The 1,671-nt window shown below is 60.6% G+C and overlaps 1 long non-coding RNA gene across 1 annotated transcript; it reads right to left on the reverse strand.

Annotated features, from left to right (window-relative positions):
* Positions 1–42: 42 nt before the first annotated feature.
* On the reverse strand, positions 43–1,565 carry LOC111734496. Its single transcript, XR_002778466.1, has 2 exons — positions 918–1,565; positions 43–746 (listed from the first exon to the last, which is right to left on the reverse strand). It is a non-coding gene; the product is annotated as an uncharacterized LOC111734496 (long non-coding RNA).
* Between the last annotated feature and the right edge of the window lie 106 nt (positions 1,566–1,671).

Below are 1,671 nucleotides of genomic sequence, written 5' to 3' on the forward strand. Positions count from 1 at the left end.
TACAGTGCTTTTAAATTCTTGGGTCAAATCAAAAGGACGCTACAAAATGCACGTAGCACAAAAGCGGTCACTGCTGGGCTTGGGCTGTGACCCCATGATGACCAGAGTCACGTCACACGTTGGTTAAAACGTCAAGAGCAGGGCCTGGCTCCCTCCGGCGTCAGCTGCCATCTGTCTCTGTGTCACATGTGCTCCGGATGTCACCTCGTCTCCCCGAACCTGGTGAATCCTGAACAGTCCGCTTAATGCGGGGAGAAGGCAGCACGTGAACCTTTCTCGTTCCAAACCCCGCTTTTCCGAGACGTGGGGCTGACAGTTCACAGCCACTCAGTGCGGTTAATCCTGCATCTCCCAGGCAGCCCCCCGACCCCGACGGCTTCGAGGTTCATCTCTGCGGGATGCTCGCACCCCTGCGGGACCCACGGCTGTCCCTCTGGGGAGATTTAGCAGCTTGGGCTCCAGTAACAGGGAAACGGACGCCCGAGAGCTGAGGGCCCCCGATGTGGGGGAGCCCCTTGGAGCGAGGCCTGGCCCTCTGCGTGGAGCCCGCAGACCCTCCGCACCCCTTCCCCAAGGGAGAACAGGACCTGCTGCCTGAGACCAGGTGGAGGACAGTCCCCACCTAACCCTCCCGAAGCCTCGCCAGGACTGGGAGCACCAGATACTAACCTTTGCCCCCAAGGGACCGAAAATTCCGTTCTGTTCTCTGGGGACTCATCGGTTAGGAATTTGCGGCTTGGACTGTGCTGGGAGAACAGGAAGGAGCTTCTGAAAAGCACTCTGTTCTGTCTCCCAGCCTTGCCCGCACCCCCGCCCGCCACCTCAGTCACTGACAGCCCGTTGTCCCCGCCACGGCGCGGCCCCTCCAGAGGCTCAGGCCAGGACCTGGGAGTTCAGCTCCTGGCTCCGCCACTTACCGACGTCCTGGGTGTCCTCGGGGAAGTGGCAGAACCGGCTGAGCCTTACTCTCATTTGTAAAAGGAGGACGAAATAGCAGGTCCTTCTTTGAGAGGCGGCCTGACACTGCCCCACGCCCGGAAGGCCCACGACGGAAGCACGGCGACCCAGAGCAGGGCTCAGCCGAGGGATGGACCGAGAAAGACAGCAAGTTCTGATGCGCCTGCGGGAGCCTGCTGGGTGTGGCTGAGCCTGGACCGGAGGCACCCCGAAACCCCCAGGGCGTGCCACTCAGCACGTTCCCCCTGCGTGTTCTGTTTTCATTGGTCGTTTGGTGTTTTTGTTGCCTGCAAATACCACAGCCCAAACTAACATGCTGCTTTTCTGTGCCCTCGCTCTTCACGTGGGCGGCTCCGTGTAAGATTTTCCTGAGCGTCTGGCTCCCCTGGGTGGCAAAGAGAATAAAGTCACATTTCCAGGAATCCGGTTCTCCGCGTACACAGTCTCACTCCTACAGTGTTTCGACACCGGACGCCTCCTGTCCTGTCTCCTTGGCTTTACTCTTAGCCCGTGAACGCCTGGCTCCCGGATGTGGCGCCGCTGTGTCTGCAGCGAGCCAGTCGAATCCCCCCACCGGTCCTGTTTGGGGAGACCATTGGGCTTGGGTCAGTGACACAGTGGCGGGGCGGGAAGGGCGAGTCACAGTCCAGAAGCGGTCAGGACACAAAGCGCCCCCCGTTTGGAATTACCCGTGCGAACCTGCCCAGCCCCCTG

Source organism: Pteropus vampyrus, unplaced genomic scaffold, assembly GCF_000151845.1.
Source record: "Pteropus vampyrus isolate Shadow unplaced genomic scaffold, Pvam_2.0 Scaffold1476, whole genome shotgun sequence".
NCBI lineage: Eukaryota > Metazoa > Chordata > Mammalia > Chiroptera > Pteropodidae > Pteropus > Pteropus vampyrus.